A 19,480-nucleotide genomic window follows, 5' to 3' on the forward strand; every position below is an offset into this window, starting at 1 on the left:
GGTCTCACTGGACCCTGGGCCTCCACCTTGCTGAACCTTAGACCGTGGCCTCACTGGACCTCAACCTTGGCCTCACTGGCCCCCTGGGCCCCTCCAGCAGCCTGCCCCGAGCCATGGCCTCTATGTTACTGCCGCAGCCCAAGCCTCACCCTCCTCTCTGGGGGAAGCTGGGGCTCCTAAGGAAACGCCTTCTGCAGAAGCCCTACTCCACCGAACAAGCTGTCATCCTGGAGAAAAAAAATAAAAGCCTCTCAGCCTCACTTATAACAAACTTGGTCTGTTGTGCAACTTTGCAGTACAGAATGTGCATGTGCCCAATCTCCCTGCCGTTGCATAATTTTCCAGCTGTTTTCAGGACTATTTCATTCTTTGTCTGGCATATTTCACAAGCCATATATAAAAATTAGATATATGTAAATATAAAGTTGAGCATATGTGTGCAAGAAGACATCAAGTATAAAGCAGGGGAAGGAGGTGGGGGCCAGGACTTAGCAAAAAGGCAGATGAAACAAGTGTAAACATTTTGAATGCCACCTTCTAGAAGTCTGGGAGAGTAGGAGAACTTGGGCTCAATTTCAATTTAAAGGGAGACATTTGTCCAGTAAAATCTATTTCAACTTGGTAGTGTTTGATTTCCCTCTTCACTGGGTTTTTGTTTTTATTTTGTTTTGTTTTGTTTTGTTTTGTTTTGTTTTTAAACAATCCATAAAACCCCACCATTTTTGCAAAAGAAACTCTGTGGGAATCTTCTTGCCAAATATTTCTTAACAGCATAACCTGAGATGCCCTTGTAAGGGGCAGAAAGGCAGCAAGATGACAAGTTCCCTACAGCGCCTTGTTGTTTGTGCGGTACCATCCACAGAGACAAGCCTGCACTTCCTCCCGTTGTGAGTCCCAAGCTCCTGCTGGGCCCACATGGGTTCTGTGGGTTCCCAGTCACACAGGAGGACCTTCTCCTCCTGGAATCAGCATCTTCCCAGAATGGCACCTGTGCCTGGAAGCAACTGAGCAGGAGAGGGACCCACCAGGGCCAGCCAGTCTGCAACCCCAGGCCACAGGCTGGAGGCTTCAGGGCAGAATCCTGCCCACGGCGTATTTGGTTGGACAGCACAGTGATTCAATTTAAAAATGAGGGGCGCCGGGGTGGCTCAGTCGGTTAAGCCTTTTGATTTCAGCTCAGGACATTATCTCATAGTTCCTGGGTTCGAGCCCACGTTGGGCTCCATGCTGACAGCACAGAGCCTTCTTGGGATTCTCTCTCTCCCTGTCTGTCTCTACCCCTCCCCACCTTGTGCATGTGCTCTTTCTCTCTCTCGCTCTCTCAAAATAAAATAAAAATAAATTGAATAAGATATATAACTATAAAAATTAAGAGAGTTCCAATTAGAAAATGTAGGTTCTGGGAGCACCTGGGTGGCTCAGTCAGCTAAGCTTCGGACTCTTGATTTCGGCTCAAGTCATGACCTCACGGTTCCTGAGATCAAGCCCTGCATCTGGATCAGCACTGACAGCATGGAGCCTGCTTGGGATTCTCACTCTCTCTCTCTCTCTCTCTTTCTCTCTCTTTCTGTCTCTATGCCCCTCCCCCTCGTGCTCTCTCAAAAAAAATAAAATTTTTTTAATTAAAAAAAATGTAGATTCTGGACTCCTTTTGATTAAGAAAACACCCTGGCAACATTGGTCTCACATCCCAGCATCGCAGCTGGAGCAGAGCTTAGGAGAGGCTGTTCCCTCTATTTCTGCCCTTCCTCACCTGAAGCAGTTAACGCGTGCCTCACAAACCTCCCTAGAACCTAGTGGCATGAGCAAAAAGAATGATCCCTGAGTTCACAGCTCTGCAGGTTGGCTGAGGCACTCTCTTGGCAGAGCAGGTGTGCGAGAAAACTGGGGCAGCTCTGCTCCACATGGGCCCAGGGCACAGAGACAGCAGCTCTGGGGGGGAACTCACCACCTGGAGAAAGTCAGAAGCTTCTAGAATGGTAAGCATGAATACACAATGCTTCTGAGGTCAGGGGTCCAAACCAGCACACCGTCCCTTCCACCCATGTTCCCTCAGCTAGGCAAGACACATAGTCCAGTTTGCACGAACGGGGCAAATGTCCTCTTCATCCTGGACCTAGAGGCTGCAAAGGCAGACAGCAGAGGATGTGGAGACAGGGACGTGTCCTGGACTGGATAGCATTTCCCCCAAAAATGCATGTGCACCCAGAACCTCAGAAAGGGATCCGACTTGGAAATGTGGTCTTTGCAGGTGTCATTGGGTAAAATGAGTCATACCGGATTAGTACGGGCCTCTACCCCAGTGTGAATGGTGTCCTTGTAAGAAGGGAAGTGGAGATACAGAGATCAAACACATGGAGAACGCCATGCAATGACAGAGTTAGAGAGCGGAGTGATGTCTACAGTCAAGAAATGCCAAGGGTTGCTGCCAGCCTCCATGAAGCTAAGAGAGACGTGAAACAGATTCTCCCTCGGAGAAGAAACCAATTTGGCTGACACCTTGATTTTAAATTTCTGGACTCCAGAACTGTGAGGCAGTACATTTCTCTTGCTTTAAACCATCCAGATATGTGGTAATTTGTTATGGAGGCCCTAGGAAACTACCACAGCATGGGTGGGGAATGACTCAGTCAGTTAAGCATCCAACTTCGGCTCAGGTCATGATCTCTCAGTTAATGAGTTTAAGCTCCGCATCAGGCTCCGCGCTGTCAGCACAGAGCCCATTTCAGATCCTCTATATCCCTCTCTCTCTCTCTCTCTGCCCCTCCCCTGCTCACACTCATTCCCTCTCAAAGATAAATAAAGATATTTTTTAAATGATATAATCTAACAGACTGACCTCTTGACACAACTATGCAAGACTCTCCCACTTGCAAAATACACTCACTCCCTCCCAAGACAACCAATCATGGCATCAGCCACCGATCCAGAGCAGCTCTTAAGCCCTGTTGGAGAAATATTGCCAGGAATTCTACCCTGGAGTAGGTGATATTCTGTAATTAGGGTCCAGATCCTCTCCCTGGGCTGGAGCCTCAGTCCCCCTTCGTCAGTGGCTCTTGGCTCTATTCTCTGGGAGTAATTCTCCTTGGTCACTTCTGAGAAGGACCCCGGAAAATATGCTCTTCATAGCAGCTGGAGGTTTTCTCAGCCAGCATCTTGCTCATAAAAAATTAGTGGCCCTAGATTTTTTCCCCCTTCTTGAATAGTCTCAGTCTTTTGGGCTCCAGATTGGTGGGCTTTTGCCAATACAGTTCTCTCAAAAATTGTGGGTTTCCTATGTATTTCATTGCATGGGCTAAAAGTCATATGCACAATCTAATTCAAGACGTGTCTCTCTCTGCACTTAATTACAGGTACTGTGGGTAGTTCTGGCTGCTGCAGAACTATACTATTGATCTTTTTAGTAACTACTAGGCACCACTTAATTCTTTCAGATACCTTCACAGGGGGTGTGAAATCTATGCTTCTGATTCACTGTCCATCCCCAAACTGTATCTCAACAGTAATGCCCTTGATTTGACTTTTCTCTAAGGATATATCTTAATTTGAGGGGTTTTTTATTGAATGGAAGAGCTGAAGATTAGAAATAAAATTTCCTTTTTAAAAAAATGTTTATTTATTTTCGAGAGAGAGAGAGAGCAAGAGAGAGAGAGCAGGGGAGGGGCAAAGAGAGAGGGAGATATGGAATCCAAAACAGGGTCCAGGCTCTGAGCTTTCAGCACAGAGCCCAACGCGGAGCTTGAATTCATGAACCATGAGATCATGACCTGAGCTGAAGTTGGATGCTTACCCAACTGAGCTACCCAGGTGCCCCTAGAAATAGTTTTATTTTTCAACCCAGCAAGTCCCAGATTTTCCAGACTCTTTGTACTCTCTCAATTCTTTCTGAGATCTGGCCAGATTGTTCCTGAGCTGTCTCTTCTTTGTGGTTCCAGACCAAATTCTGGCAACAGGAGCCCACTTGTGACTGCAACATTCTACCTGGATGTTGCAAGTCTGAGGCCAGGAAGGCCTTCCAACTTCCAACTTATTGCAAGGGGTTTTTTTCCAACCTATTGCAAGTTTTAACAAATGTTCCACTGCTCCATTGCACAGATTGTCATTTTTCTAGCCTCCTAGACAATGTCTAGCCTCCAGACAGTTTCTGTTCCAAAGCCACATGACTCAGGTTTCTGTTCTAGGTACCACTTTCTGTAGCAGTTACCCACTGCTGTGCTAACACTGCATACTAAACCACCTAAGAACCTCACAACTTAGATCAATAATAATGTATGCTCAGGGGGCGCCTGTGTGGCTCAGTCAGTCAAGCACCGAACTTCAGCTCAGGTCATGATCTCATGGTTTGTGAGTTGGAGCCCTGCATCAGGTTCTGTGCTGACAGCTCAGAAGCTAAAACTTGCTTCAGATTCTGTGTCTCCCTCTCTTTCTGCCCCTCCCCTACTTGCTCTCTCTCTCTCTCTCTCTCTCTCTCACACACACACACACACACACACACACAAATAAACATTAAAAAAAATTTTTTTAAATAATGTATGCTCAGGCTCACAGCTCTACCACATCCTGGGGTCCAGGCTGAGGGGACCACATGAAGCTCCCAAAGGAAGCTCATCTCATGGAGGAGGCCAGAAGCTTCTAGAAGGATGAGCATGAAAGCTTAAATCCTGGGCTCGAAACCAGCACAGTCACTTCCACCTAGATTCCATGGGCCAGTAGAACCACATGAAGGAGGTGGGACACCCACTCGATTCTAGAGGGAGAAGTTGCAAAAAGTCACCAGGTATGAGGTGTAGACATAGGGATGTGTGAGGAGGTGATCCAACACATCTTAGACTGAGTTTTCCTTATTTGACATTTTTTCATATTTTGAAAGTGCTACCTGTAACAAGTGAGACGATCCCAAATCCCATGAAGACAAAGCAAGTATTTCCTCCCTGTGAAACTCCCACTGTTTTCTCCATGTAGATAGATGAGAATGAGGTCAGGTGATGCACAAGGAGACCAGACAGAGAGGGGAGCAAGATGGATGCAGGGAAAGGGCTGTGAGCTCCCTGGCAGCTCTCTGGTCCTGCTCCCAACACATAACAGGCCAGAATGTTCTTTCCACTCAGGATTTGATGGATTATCTCCACCCTCATCCTCAACACAAAGTCTCTGGTTTGCTCATGACAGTTCAGATGGGGTTTCCCTTCTGTGTTAGTATCCTGTGTCTGCTGCAATGAGTCACCACCCAACAGGTGGCTTACGGCAACAGAAGAGTCTTCTCTCCCAGTTCTGAAGGACAAAATCAAGATGTCAGCAGGACCACACTCCCTTCAGAGGCTCCAGGGAAAAATCCGTTCCTTGTCTCTCCCAGCTTCTGGTGGCTCCCAGCATTCTTTGGCTTGTGACCACATCACCCCAATCTCTGCTTCCTGGTCACATGACCTCCTTCTCTTCCATGTGTGTTTGGGTCAAGTGTCCCTCAGCCTCCCTCTTATAAAGATACTTGTAGGGTACCTGGATGGCTCAGTTGGTTTGAGCATCCGACTTTGCCTCAGGTCCTGATCTTGCGGTTCATGGGTTAGAACCCCGAGTCGGGCTGGGTGCTGACAGCTCAGAGCCTGGAGCCTGCTTCAGATGCTATCTCCCTCTCTCTCTGTCCCTCCCCTGCTCTCACTCTATCTCTCTCTCACAAGACACTTGTGATTGCATTTAGGGTCCACTCATACAATCCATGATAATCTCCTCATCTCAAAGTCTTCAGCTTAATCGCATCTGCAAAGAACTCTGCCTAATAAGGTCATATGTATACCGTCCTTGCAACCAGCCTTTGTCTCTGGCAAAGACATGAGAGTTGTCCAAGACCACCCCCAGAATAGGAAGAGGCAACTCAGCAAGTGTGGGGGCCTTGTCTGCAAAGAGCAGAAGGAGGGCCTCCAGGAAGAGGCGGCAGCATGGGCTGGAGGCATGAACAGGCACTGTGCATTCAAGAAATTATTCCAGGGCGCCTGGGTGGTTCAGTCAGTTAAGTGTCCGACTCTTGGTTTCAGCTCAGGTCATGATCTTGCAGTTCATGAGGTGGAGCCCTGAAAGTGAGGAGCCTGCTTGGGATTCTTTCTCTCCCCTCTCCCTCTGTCCCTACCCTACTTGTGATCTCTCTCTTTCAAAATAAATAAACTTTTAAAATATATATATATATATATATATATATATATATATATATATATATGAAAAAGAAATGACTCCAGGTTTCAGCTACATTGCCTCCTCGGGGACCACAAAAGATCACCAAAAGGCACAGGCATTTCCTCTCTGTTCTCTGAACCTACAATTAAGTCCAAGCCAGGCACCGCTTTTCCCTAATGAAAATGTCTTTTATCGGTGAAGCTGACCCTGTAAAGGAAAAGCCCTGCTTTGATGAAACCAGTCCTTTAAAATGAAACATTTTATCAAAAGCCATAACACGATCCCCGTGAAATTAAACTGGGAAGACAGACATTCTAAATGCCCCAGATGCTGGTTTTGATTTTTTAAGTTGTCAGTTAAATTAAAGTTGGGCCATAGAGACTCAACGCTCAGCTTGCCTTCCTGGAGGTAAATGCTCTGATACATCTCCCCTCCCCACAACCCCCCCAACGTGTCCTCCTCCTCCTGCAAAGCTCTGGGAGGCTGGAGGCAGATCTCAGTTCTGGGTCTGGAAGCCAGGGAGACAACCCAGGGGACCAAAACTATTCCCGAGATAAGTGGGGAGCCCACTTTGTGTCAGACCCGGTCCCAGGACAGCAAAGAGGTCCTGCCCAGCCACAGGAAAGGTCAGAGGTTGACAAGACTGGGTGAATCACTCATGGTTACACAGAAAGTGACAAAAACTGACTTGGGCTGACTGTGTAACCAAACCAATGTGAGCTTGCTCTTTGGTGAGTCAGAAACTGCACCCTGTTGAGTCGTCGCACATAGAAAACTTTATTTGCAGCAAATCGGGATATCACAGGAGAATAACTTCCAAAGCCATGACTCCCAGAGCAAGGATGGATGGGTTAGGATGAATACTTAGATAGGGAAGGCTTGTCATCATATGTAGAAGCAGGCATAAGGTCATGTGTGAGCCTTAAGGAAACATGCGTATACACACATGGTACAGTATATAAATAAAGCTTGAGCTTCTCCTTGGGCCAAGATTGTACTATTCTAATGAGGTGAAGGTAACTGTCGGTCATTCTAGAGGTCACTCCATGGTCCATGAGCAGGCATGAATAAGGGCTTAAGATCAAACTGGTCTGGGTGGTCTGGGCCAGGGCGGTCACTGTTGCTTGAGGGGCAGTTTCGATTCCCATTTGCCTGAGTTAAGAGATAAGCTGGACAGAAGAGCTTAAGGGAAAATGTGGGACACAAAATTAAAAATCGAGGAATAGTTTGGCCTTGAACATCTGAAATAATGTCCCCGGAACCCAGTTTCTGTCCCTCCAAATTTTCCCCCTTCCTTCGGTTGCTCCCTTGGATTACCACAGGAAGTCTCCTCATGGTGCTAGGAGGGCTGCTGAAGGTCTGGCTTCACCTTCACACAGCCTCAAGCCCTGAGGGAAACCAGATTGCTTCCCCAAGATCTCACACTAAGTCCCAGGTCTCTGACAGGCCCAAAAAGGGTCAGGTGCCCATCCCTGAACCCATCCCATGGTCAAGATGATGAAATTGCCCAGGTGGGCAGGCCTGGACCATGTGATCTGCCCCTGAAGCCAGAGCTGGATCAGCTTCATCCCAACTACATGACCCACAGAGATAGGGTATAAGTGGTCAGAAATCAGTAAGTGTCCCCTAACAATTCCAACTCAGAGTATGCCTGTTAAGTCACAAAAGAAGTTAGTTCCTTTTTTAAAGTTTATTTATTTATTTATGGGGTGGGGGGCCGGCATGAGCCGGGGAGGAGCAGAGAGAGAGAGAATCCCAAGCAGGCTCCACACTGCCAGCACAGAGCCCAACCCAGGGCTCCACCTCACAAATGGTAAGATCATGACCAGAGCTGAAACCAAGAGTTGGACACTTAACCGACTAAGCCACCCAGGCACCCCTGACAAGTTAATTCTTAGAACCTGGATTGTCCAATTTAGTCAACTCGGGCTGCCACAACAAAATACCACAAACTGGGGGGCTTACATGACAGTAATTTATTTTCTCACAGCTCTGAAAGCTGGAAGTCTGAGATCAAGCTGTCAGGTTCTGGTGAGGCCTCTTACTGGCTTGCAGATAGCCACCTTCTCTCTGTGCCCTGATGTGGCCTCTTCTCCATGCGCGTACGCACACACACACACACACACAGGGAGAGAGAGAGAGAACCATCTCTGGTGTCTCTTCCTCTTTTATAAAGACACAAGTCCTATCAGACCAGGGCCCACCCTTATGACCTCATTTAACCTTAATTACTTCTTTAAGGCCCTATCTCCAAATATAGTCACCATGGGGCTTGGGGCTTCAGGCTTCAACATATGAATGATGGGGGGGAGGAGAATGAAGGGATAAAATTCATCCCTAATAATGGGCAAACTAACCAGCTAATTATACGTCTCTACTGGGTCCTGGGTAAGCATGATATAAAATCCCATGCAACACCAGTTTAATAAGCAAGTGAGGAACTATCCCAGATCAAATAGGAGCTGAAGGTCAAAGTTACAACCTTGACTTTGCCTGCCTCATGAACACCCACATACCACCAGCCAGCCCAGCCCTCCTCTAGGACCACCATTTGCCCTATGGGGAGAGGGGAGCACTGAGGCTGGGTCAGGTCAGCTGGTGCTGGACCCACCCTGGCCCCAGTGACTACACTTAACTCCTTTTAGAGTACAATCTCAGACACCAAGCTGGGCATCTCCTTGCCCCGCTCAAAGCCACCTGCCTCTTTTGTCTCTCTCTATATCCCACCCTCACCCCCTGTGACCCTGGGCTCAGGCACAGCCCACCCCCTCAGACACGGGAGGGTTTGGGCAGGTTTATTTGCCAAAAACGGAATTATATCACACATATCAGCAACTAACAGTTCTCACTTGCTAATACATTATGGACATCCCTGCAGGACAGTAGCTAAAGGGACCTACTGCTTTCTTGCAACAGCTGCTTAAAAGCCCATAGCAGCAATTTGTCCAACTCCTGTGTTTATTGACATCTTTAGATTGGTTGTAGGTCTGTGTGTGTGTGTGTGTGTGTATGTGTGCACACAGGTGTGCATGTTACTACCAGCAGCCCTGTAATAAACATCCCCAATTCCTTGTATACTGGTACTTTTATTTCTGTAGGATACAATCCCCAGGGTGGGATTGCCAGGTTAAAGTTAATGCGTATTTTTAGCTTAACAGATATCAGCAGGCTTTTCCTAAAGGATTGAGCAATCAGCAGGGTGCACAGTGATCCTTCACCCACATCCCTGCAGCTCAGAGAGCCATTGCTCATTTGGACTTTTGCCAATCTGGTTTGTGATCGTGGCACCTCGTTGTCTTAATTGGCACCTCTTGACCACCAGAGGGGAGGCTGAGCGTGGTCACCTGTGTTTATAGGTCCCTGTGGCACTGGATGGAGAGTGAGGGGTCAGAGAAGCCTTTCCTGAGGCCATGGGCTCTGGGTATGCATTAACTGAATTAGGCTGGAGACGAGGAAGGGGAGAGGAGAGGAGGGAAGAGCAGGGTGGAGGCAGAGAGGACTCAGCAAGAAAGCTCAAGCTGGTTCCAGAAGAGCAGTGTGGACAGAGTGACCCCAGAGGACTAGGGTGTGAGGAGGAATGGCCAGGGGCTGTGCACGGCCCCAGGGATGTGACACGGACGTTCCATACAAATGCCTTTAAAGGGATCCCTGGGCTGGTATAAGGAACTTATCGGAGATTCCATTCCAACCCCACTCTGTCATCAACTAACCCTCACCTTAGGCACATCCCTCCCCCCAGGCCTCAGTTTCCCTGTCTGTAAATTCGGGGAGCTGGCGCAGTCATTCTCCTAAACCCTTTTAGCTGTAAAATAATCTGAGTGTTCCAGTCAAAGCCTGAACTCAACAGTAAAAGCTTGAACACAGAGCAGCCCGGTTATAGAAACATTAATTGGCAAGCATTTTTAAAGGCAATAGGCCCTCTGAGAACAGAGGATCTTCTGAGAGCAGGTTTTCTTTTTTTCTTTTTTAATTTTTTTAATGTTTATTTATTTTTGAGAGAGAGAGAGAGAGAGAGAGAGAGAGAGCGCATCAGCAGGGGGGAGGGGCAGAGAGAGAGAGGGAGACACAGAATCCGAAGCAGGCTCCAGGCTCTGAGCCATCAGCATAGACATCAACACATGTCTTGAACTCAAGAGCCATGAGATCATGACCTGGGCTGAAGTCAGACACTTAACCGACTGAGCCACCCAGGTGCCCCTAGAGCAGGTTTTCAAAGGCAATTTCCAAGAACCAGTTCAGTGACCCTGCGACCCCTCACTCTCTTATAGGGTGTGATTGAACCCCAAAGAGGGAGTCCTGCCCCAGGAGGCTGGCCTGCCAGTCAGAGTGAGGTCAGGAGCAGCTGGCAGGAGACTTCCTGCCTGCACAAAAGGACACAGGAGCCCAAGGGCTTGGGGGAGAGGCTCCAAGAATCTGTGAACTGCAGAGCTGTGTCTCAGCAGTGACCCTTACCTGTGAACCTTCCCAACTAGCCCTGCTCCCACACTGTGCCACCCTCTTCTCCCTGCTGGGTGGTGGAGGAAGTGAGAGACAGAGACATGCCATCCCTTCCCTGGCGAAGAGTCCCTGAGGCAGGGAGGAAGGTGCCTTATTATTGAACAAGACTGAAATAGTGACCAATATGCTGGACAGGACACCTAAATGTATTGAAAAGACACAGCAGTAAGGTATAAAGCGACCATGAGACTGTTGATTTCCGAAGGGCCAGCCTGGGTGAGGACACAGAGGAAGTCAGCAAACTGAACAGGTCAGGTGTGGGGGGCTCTCCCTCAGGGCCTCCAGCGCTAGACAGAGAAACCAGGTTCTCCCGAGAGGAGACCTTTCAGCTCCCACCCTCCAATCTCCACCTTGTATCCCACAGACCCTGTACCTCCTGGTATTTCCCCACTGCTGAGATGCTCAGAACGGCCTCCAGTGGGCTAGTTCAGGCTCTGATGAAGGTGTCCTCCGACGCCCAGATGATTAGTGAAAAGGTTAATAGCCCCCTAGTGGGCCAACAGCCTGGAAACTTCAGGGCTCTGGCTCTCCTCTATTCACATCACCCAGCCCCCCACACAGACTCAGGAGATGTAGACCCAGGCCCCCACAAAGAGAACCTGAGGTGCCCTCACATGCACAGAGCACTGAAGGCCAGCCAGGAACAGCACCATCAACATCATCTCGGGGTCTGAGGGACTGGAACTCACCAGAAGATCCCGGCTAACCCTCGTTGCCACCTCCAGGGTATTTCTCAGCCTGGACTGTGGGACCTGGGCCTTTCTCTTCTTCACCCCCTGCCCCCAGCTCTCCTCTCAGGGCTAGTGTCCAGCCCATGCCGCCTTTGCCTTTCAGATGTAGGTGGCGAGACAGGGTAGGGTAGTGGGTTCTTCCGGTCCCGTCACCAAAACTTTCAGCATCCAAATGGCTAACAGACACATGAAAAGATGCTCGACATCACTCATCATCAGAGAAATACAAATCAAAACCACAATGAAATACCACCTCACAACTGTCAGAATAGCTAAAATCAACACCTCAGGCAACGACAGATGTTGGTGAGGATGCAGAGAAAGAGGAACCCTTTTGCATGGCTGGTGGGAATGCAAACTGGTGCAGCCACTCTGGAAAACTGGAAGTTCCTCAAAAAATTAAAAATAGAACTATCCTACAACCCAGCAATTGCACTACTAGGTATTTGCCCAAAGGATACAAAAATGCTGATTCAAAGGGGCACATGCACCCCAATGTTTATAGCAAAGCTATCAACAATAGCCAAAGTATGGAAAGAGCCCAAAGGTCCATCAACTGATAAATGGACTGAGAAGCTGTGGTGTATATAAAGACAAAGGAATACTACTCAGCAATGACAAAGAATGAAATCTTGTCATTTGCAACAATGTGGATGGATCTAGAGTATATTATGGTAAGAGAAATAAGTCAGAGAAAAACAAGTATCACATGATTCCACTCCTATGTGGAATTTGAAAAACTCAACAGGTGAACATAGGAGAAGGGAAGGAAAAATAAGATAAAAACAGAGGGAGAAGCAAACCATAAGAGACTCTTAAACACAGAGAACAAACTGAGGGTTGCTGGAGGGGAGGTGAGTAGGGGGTGAGTTAAACAGGTGATGGGCATCAAGGAAGGCACTTTTCAGGATGAGCACTGGGTGTCATATGTAAGAGATGAATCACTGGGTTCTACTCCTGAAGCCAAGACTACACTGTATGTTAACTAACTTGAAAACAAATTTTTAAAAAATTGAAAGAAATCATAACCTCAAAAAAAGAAAAGAAAAGAAAAAGAAAACCTTCAGAGCCTCACTTCCGCCACCTGACCAATGGGCCTCATGTGGATTTTCAGGCTGACATGCAGGGATGGTGAGGACCAGGGTGATGACTAGGGAAGCAGCTGTCCACCCCAAAGCATTGCTTCGTGGGCAAGCTTCCCAGGGCAGACCCTCAGGATCAGGACTCTGCAGGGAGAGGAAGCAGAGTGTATGCAAGCCCCTTGAGCATCAGGGTCTGGGTGTGGCTGTCCCCAATCACGTTCTCTAAGGGACTGGGCCTCTGGACTCATCATAACCACACACACACACACACACACACACACACACAACACAGTGGCACCACACACTCTGGGTGAACGCTGTAAAACTACAGGGAGGTAACCTCTGACCATGTGGCCCACTCAGCCCCGGGGATTTCTCCAAAGAAGAAATCCAAAGAAGAGGCAGCACTCGGTGGATGAGAGTCACATACCAAGAGTTGACCAGGAAACACATTCCTACCGACCTTCTTCCCCTGCCTGCCTCTTGCATGTGGGAGAGGCTGGACTCGGACTGGCAGGTGGTCCTTCCTGGCTTCAAGGCAATGCTCCCCTCCCCTCCAAGCCTGGTCACCATGAATTCCCTGACACGGAATTCCCAGAAAAATACTGAGACTACGCCAACAATTGACAGACTCTAAAGCCACATTTCCCACCCCAACAGGCTTCATCTCCCATACTCCCCTTGTCTCACTGGGTGGCACCAGAGTCCCCCAGCGGGACCTGCTGCTCCAGCCCTCTTTCTACAAGGGCTCCCTCTATAGGTTAGGGAGACATTCACAGCTAGAGTTAGCACAGATGGCTTGGAGGAAACCCACTCCCCAACTTGGGGTAAGCTTGAGGAATGCCTCCTCCATGGGACACCGGTCAGCCTGGAGGTAGGCCAGCTGCTGGCAGTAGATGCTGGTCACCATCAACAGGCCATGTTAGAGCCAGTGGAAGTGACAGCCCAGAGGGCCCACTGTCCAGGAAGTGCAAGGTGGCCACCTGGGCCAGTGCTATACAGTGCTGCTGTCACATCATAGCCCCCCCCCCCATCTACACCCCAACCTCCAGCCAGTTGTCTGCTTTGCTGGGGTTGCCTCCAGATGGCTTCCCAGGCCACTCCCCACACCGGATCCACTGCCTTTCGTGCTCCAGGCAACTTCTCCCTCCATGCTCAGCAGCCCAGGAGCCTTTCCAGCTTCAAACCCACCCGACTCCCTCCTCCACCTCACTTCTGCTGCCCTCAGGGTCTTCAGGGTTGAGCCCAAGCCCTCCCCTGGACTTCCAGCCCTGCACATTGCCGCCACACCCTCTCCCCATCAAGGGTCTCCCCTTCCAGCCCTCTGTTCCTGTCCCTATTCCTGGAAAACACCTCATGTGTCCCTGCCTCTCTACCCTGCCTGAGCCTCTTCCACCTACAGTCCCCACGTCCAGTCTCTGCCCCAATCCGACCCATTCAACAGGAGGCCAACAGCCATAAACCTGGGCAACGACTCAGGGCCTCACCAATAGCCAGGAATGTACCCATAAACCACCAGCCAGCATTTGTCTCTGCTCAGACAGAAAGGGCATTGCCAAGTCCCTTGGAGGAGGTGGGTCCTCTCCCAAGATGCTGGGGGAATATGATCAGGAGCAAGCTGATCTATTAAATGTATGGGGGGGGAGGGAGGAGCACCTGGGTGGCTCAGTAGGTTAAGCGTCCACCTCTTGATTTCAACTCAGGTCATGATCTCATGGTTTGTGAGTCGAGCCCCGCATCAGGCTCTGGGCTGACAGCACAGAGCCTGCTTGGGATTCTCTCTCCCTCTCTCTCTGCCCCTTCCCTGCTCTCTCTCTCTCTCTCTCTCTCTGTCCCTGTCTCTCAAAAATAAAATGAACATTAAAAAAATGTATTTGGAGTCTTCAGTCCTTCCCACGGCCAAGAAGTACTTGATATGGACCTCCTTTGGCCTCCCGATTGTGGAGAGTGAAGAGGTGGAGGGCCGGCCCCCATCAGGGTCAAGTTTGAGATTCGCTCTTTCACTACCCCAAATCCAGGTCTCATATATGATGGCAATTGAGGAGAGCAGTTAGCAGGGCCTGCCCTGGCTTGCACATCACCAAAGAGGTGATTATCAATGTGGCGCCACCTAGAAGGCAGAAGAAGTGGGGGTTGGGGTGCGCCCTGGTGGCTCAGTCTGTCAAGCCTCTGACTCTTGACTTTGGCTCAGGCTGTGATCTCATGGCTCCCGGGTTCAAGTCCTATGTCAGGCTCCACGCTGATAGCACAAAGCCTACTTGGGATTCTCCCTCTCCTCTCTCTGCTCCCCCCCCAATAAATAAATAAGCTTTTTTAAAAAAATTAAAAGAGAAGTGGGGGCTTGGACATGCGGCTTCCCTCACCTAAGGTAGGGATTTTAGGGGGTATGCTGGAAGGGATGTTCTCCTGCCTACCTCATCCCCCACTGACACTATATGAAGAAATGGGGTATCGGATCATAGCCCCTTCAGAGTGCCTTCTTGCAGTGACCTGCCTTAGGGGACGCCGAGGCCCCTCCTCCACCACAGTGCTAGGCCTGAAGTCCCTGCTCACCCACTACTCTGAGTTTTAGGACACCATAAAAAAGATGAGTCTAAAAGAAAAATGTATTAAAATTAAAATTAACAATCCACAAGCCAGTAGTTCTTCATATCCACCTTGGCAAGACGAAGCTTGCCGGCATGCCCAAGGGGGCCAGCTCAAGATCGCTCCCTTCGGTGCTGTGTGTATAGCAAAATATCAGGAACAATGAAGATGTCAACCCACAGCTGCCCCCGGCACAGAGGGAGAGCCTTTGGACCACTGGCACAGACTTCCACTCATGCTGTTGTGTGAAGGAGGCAAGTGGCAGAGCTGCAGGGCATACAATGACATTTACAGATGGCAACCACAGAAACCTGCCCCTCCCCCCCTCCTCCAGGGCAGCTACTCCCACAGCACAGAGGGCCTCTGGCTCACTCTCTGCAGCCTGCCATTTCATAGGGGTCGTCTACTCCTGAGGGTTCCATCCACAAACTCCCCAGTCCTTGCTGTGTGCCCCTGGGGCATGGGAATAACCACAAGAGTTAATACTTGTGTTCGGTACTGGAGCTGCCATCACAAAGTGCCAGACTGGGCAGCCCAAACAACAGACATTTAGTTCCTCACAGTTCTGAGGGCTAGAAGTCCAAGATCAAGGTGTCAGCAGCGTTGACTCCACCTGAGGCCTCTCTCCTTGGCTTGGGGATGGCTGTCTCTGATCTGTGTCCTCACATGACCTTTCCTCTATGCCTGTGTCCTAATCTCCTCTTCTTATATGGACACCAGTCACACTGGATTAGGGCCACACTAACACCCTCATTTTAACTTTACTATCTCTGTAGAGATCTTATCTCCAAATACTATCATGTTCTGAGGTCCTTGGGGTTGAGACTTTAATACATGAAATTTGGGGGGGACACACTTGAGCCCATAACCCTTGTCCAGCATTTATTATGTATAAGGCAATATTCTTTTTTTTAAGTTTATTTATTTTTTGAGAGAGAGAGAGAGAGAGAGAGCACGTCAGGGAGGGGCAGAGAGAGGAGAGAGACAGAATCCCAAGCAGGCTCCGCACTATCAGCAAGAGCAGAGCTTGATGTGGGACTCGAACCCACGAACCATGAGATCATGACCTAAGCCAAAATCAAGAGTCAGGTGCTCAACCAACTGAGCCACCCAGGTGCCCCTGTGTAAGGCAATATCCTAAGTTCCTTAGCCTTTATCTCATTTCTTTCTTTCAACAACCCTCTGAGGTGTACACTGTTTTTATCATCCTTATGTTACAGATTAGAAAACAGCAGCTCAGAGAGGTTAGGGCAATTGTCCAAGGTCACCCAGCCATAGTGCTGTCAGCTTCCCTTCGCTGCGGCCACTGCCTCCTCAGCATCCATACTGTGTGCCTGCTAGAGAGAGGTGGTCCGTGTGGGTAAGAGTGGACCGTTCCCTTCCTGATGCCTGGCACAGAGAAGGTGCTGGATAAGGGAGTGAGGACCAGAGAGTGGCATGTTTGGGCTAACACAGTCCCTGCCCTTCCAGGACTGCCAGTCCCCCAAGGGGCTTCTCTTTCAAAGCTCGGCTCAGAATTGAGCCCCCACTGGCAGCCAACCCCAGCTCTCGGGGCCCCAGGCCTGCCCAGACACAGGAGCCCGCAGAGTCCTTTGGTAAAAATCAATGCCATGGCCCGCAAGCAGCTGGGCCTCGCTTCCCAGGGCTCCACCGTATCCCAGCAACAACACGCGCATCCCCTTGTCTGCAAGATCCTGAGAAGATGCTGTTCTCAGATGCCGGAGCCCAGCCAGTCCCAGCTTGAGCTACTGAACCTGCAGCCTCCATGCAGTGGGGCTCCCGCGGGCTCACCTCCTGGGCTGGAGCCTGACCCCCCAGTGGGTGGGGCTGAGAAAGGTGTCCAGGTCAAAGACCCCACCAAGTGAGTCCCCTGGGTTCTTCCACCCTCCCAGCAGCCGGTTAATCCTCTTAGATCAGGGCGAACTGCAGGGAGGCCTGTCTGAAATGTGAATAGCTAAGGTTTGACAAGCGTCTGTAAATAAATGCATGTGCAGGATGCTTTGTGTCGAATTGGGAAAGTATTATTCTCACGCACTGAGATCAGCTACCAAAATAGGTCCAGTGAAGATTCGGGCCCACCCCTGTCTGGCCAGAGCCATCGCGAGACATCAGCCTGTGTGGTCAGGGTACACAATTCCAGAGCCCAGCGAGCCTGGCTGGCTGGGAGACCTTCCATTGGCACTCTGACGGTTGGGGGTGCCCATCCCTGGCCCCTGGGGGAGGAGGCGGGAGGCAGAAGCCCACCCCAGGCTCATCTGGACTGTTACCAGCCCTTCCCAGCCAGAGTCACGACGTACTTTTAAGTACTCTGCTTTATGATTTCTTCTGTCTTCTTTGTTCTGTTAGCTATTGCTATTTACCCCTATACTTTACACTTTTAAAAATCTTTGCAGCTCTTTTCCTGGTTTAGCTCCGCCTTTTATTGTGGAAGCTGCCAACCTGTTTCATCTGGCTCATTTATTGGCCTTTTCTTTGATTTACAATTTATTGTTTGATTTCCAAGAATCTTCTTTTTCCATTTAGCCTTGTCCATCGGTAGGAACGTTTTTGGAGAGAAGAGTCAGGTTTGGGAGCTTGGAAGATCCCGACCCTGATTTGACTCTGGATAGGCTGGCGGCCTGGTCTCTTATAGCCACATTAGGTCTCTGAGCCTCAGTTTCCTCATACAAAAAAAGGAGACAGACCTACCTATGGGAGGATTCATACCTGTGCAGGATCATCACCAGAATGACAAATAACTAATCTTAAGCGCCCGGCCCAGAACCTGTCCATGTGGATACACAGACATCACTGGTAGGTGTTTAATAACTGGTGCCAGGAGTATGGGGTTCCAGTATGTCCTTGGTAATTATGGCATAGGGGGTTTTCTTTGTCTTTTCTGGGCAGCTGTGAGGAGGGCTCCAGCCACAAGCTGAGGAACCTTGATGCAGGGAACATCTTATGTATAATCCTGCCCTGCCCAGCTCACACCTTGCCCTCTGGGAAAATGCCTGGTTCTGGTTGGAAGAGGAGTTGTCAATCAAACACAGTGTTTTCCCCCTGCTGTAGCCCATGCTGGACCAATTAGCGTCCCTCCCCAGTGCTTTATTTTATTTTATTTTATTTTATTTTATTTTATTTTATAGTTTACTTATTTTGAGAGAGAGAGAGAGAGAGAGAGAGAGAGAGGAGAGAGGGGCAGAGAGAGAGGGAGAGAGAGAACCCCAAGCAGACTCTGAGCTGTCAGCGCAGAGCCCGACATGGGGCTTGAACTCACAAACCGTGAGATCGTGACCTGAGACAAAATCAGGAGTCAAACGCTTAACCAACTGAGCCACCTAGGCACCACCCCCCTGCCCAGTGCTTTTTTTTAACTGGACCTAAGGCTACAGGTCACTTCTTCCTGGTAGAAAGGTTTTGAAATATATGTCTGTAGGTGTCAGGACCCTAAGTGAGAAGCTGGCCTCAGGGAGGCCCCAAAGGCAGACAGTGGAGAGTTCTGGCATGCCATTACTAGTGCCTGGGTACCTGTTTGGTTCTGAGAGCATTTGAACTGGTTTAGTCTTGCTTTTGACACTTGCAGCAGAGAATCCTAGCTCGAACATCCTATGGCTCTTCCAGGCCCTCAAAGGTGAAGGCAGCTCAAGGGCCAGCCCCTTTCTGACAGGGCCATGCCCTTTTTTGACCAGAAGGAGGGGCTGATGGATGCATCAGTTCAGGAAGAAGGAATGGAAATGGACTGCAGAAGGGCCAGGCAGCAGCTTAAAAAAATTAATTAAAATTTAAAAAAAGAAGCCCATGCCAGCTTCCCAAAGAACAGCTGAGAATCACAGCCGGCGGCTCTCTGCATGTTCCGATCCCAGCCCAGGTCCCTACCACTGCCTTGTTCCTACTGCCCCACAGGCGGCCCCCCCACAACCCCAGCTGGGATTAGTTGGGAGCTGTCCAGGATGCAGTGTCTCTTCACAGGGGCCTTTCCTCCACACACAGCAAACTCACCCGCCAGACACTTTCCAGCTGTGACACCTCACGGCAGTGAGAAGCCATGGAGTCATTCTCTCACACCCACAGCCAGTCTACTAGCAAATCCTGGTGGCCCTGCCTTGAAAGTAGATCCAGAATCCAGTCACATCGCATACGTCCACCACCCCACCTTGGTGCAAGCCACCACCATTACTCGCCAAATGAAAGCAATGGTCTCCCTGCTACTATCCCATGTTGTGTTACCATGCAAACCAGAGCCAGAATAAACCTTCAAAAATATGGGGTGCCTGGGTGTCTCAGTTGGTTAGGCGTCCAACTTCAGCTCAGGTCATGATCTCACAGTCTGTGAGTTCAAGCCCCACATCGGGCTCTGTGCTAACATCTCAGAACCTGGAGTCTGCTTCAGATTCTGTGCCTCCCTCTCTCTCTGCCCCTCCCCTGCTCATGCTGTCTCTC

The sequence above is a fragment of the Panthera pardus genome, unplaced genomic scaffold, assembly GCF_024362965.1.
Source record: "Panthera pardus isolate Hobbes unplaced genomic scaffold, ASM2436296v1 HiC_scaffold_2, whole genome shotgun sequence".
NCBI lineage: Eukaryota > Metazoa > Chordata > Mammalia > Carnivora > Felidae > Panthera > Panthera pardus.